General features: G+C 35.2%; 1 non-coding gene across 1 annotated transcript; it reads left to right on the top strand.

Moving 5' to 3' along the window:
- Positions 1 to 225: 225 nt before the first annotated feature.
- LOC117285039 lies at positions 226 to 329 on the top strand. Its single transcript, XR_004516053.1, has one exon. It is a non-coding gene; the product is annotated as a U6 spliceosomal RNA (small nuclear RNA).
- Positions 330 to 1007: the final 678 nt, after the last annotated feature.

The following is a 1007-nucleotide window of genomic DNA, read 5'->3' as shown; positions in this document are numbered from 1 at the left end:
TCTTTGAAAGTTTTATGGCAGAAATGGGGCTGGAGACAAGAAAGCTGCACATGGCGAAAAGGACAATAAGCAATCAGTGTCCCTAAAGCATGCATGGGTACTCAAGGATGAAGAGTGGGACCTCTATCACCCCACGAGCACATGGTGCTTTCAGGTCTCTGTGAATTTCCCATAACAATAATTTAATACAGATTTGTTTCTAAACACTATTCTATCAAGAAATCAGTGCTCACTTCGGTAGTACATACACTAAAACTGGAACAATACAGAGACTAGCATGGCCCCTGCCCAAGGATGACACACAAACCCATGAAGTGTTCCATATTTTTATATGGAATAGTTTCTCTGGTGTGAGAAACTAAAAGTGTGAATAAGGATCAAAATGTATAATAGATAATGTGAAATAGGAAGAAAAGGTCCGAAGGGGAAGAGGAAGTGGGAAGGGTGGAGAAAAGAAAAGAAGGGAAAGGCATAAACATGAGATACGGAAAAAACAGAATCAGAATCTTTGTAACTAGGGAGGGGTGGAGAGGGGGAAGAGAGGGGAGGGGAATGGGGAAAAATAAGAACCAAGAAATACCATGTACAGGTGCAAATTCCCAGTGATGACTGTCATCATATTACATACCTAAAATGTACCAATAAACCTAACGAATTTTAAAAATCAAAAAATAAAATAAAATATATAGTGAAATAAAAATAGAATGGATAAGTGTTTCTGGAAAATAAATCCTGTAAAATCGCTCAATGTTAGCACAGCATAAACAAACAATATGGAATTATACAGTGAATTGTTAAAGTCCAAGGTCTGTCACATACTGGAAATGGAAATTTTTAAACTGTTTCTTGATTTCCTTTTCATTTATAAAATAAAGAACTTAACATTACGATGGCATGTCAGTATGTCATTATTTTCAGATGTGATTATACCCCCAGAAAATTTGGATAATTAATACAAATCTTTAGAAATAAGGAGTTTATGAACATAACATAAAATAAATTACATT

This window comes from Fukomys damarensis, unplaced genomic scaffold (genome assembly GCF_012274545.1).
Source record: "Fukomys damarensis isolate Sample0158 unplaced genomic scaffold, DMR_v1.0_HiC HiC_scaffold_5, whole genome shotgun sequence".
NCBI classification, from domain to species: domain Eukaryota; kingdom Metazoa; phylum Chordata; class Mammalia; order Rodentia; family Bathyergidae; genus Fukomys; species Fukomys damarensis.
The sequence above is the reverse complement of the archived record's forward strand: the minus strand, read 5'-3'. Positions and strand labels throughout refer to the sequence as shown.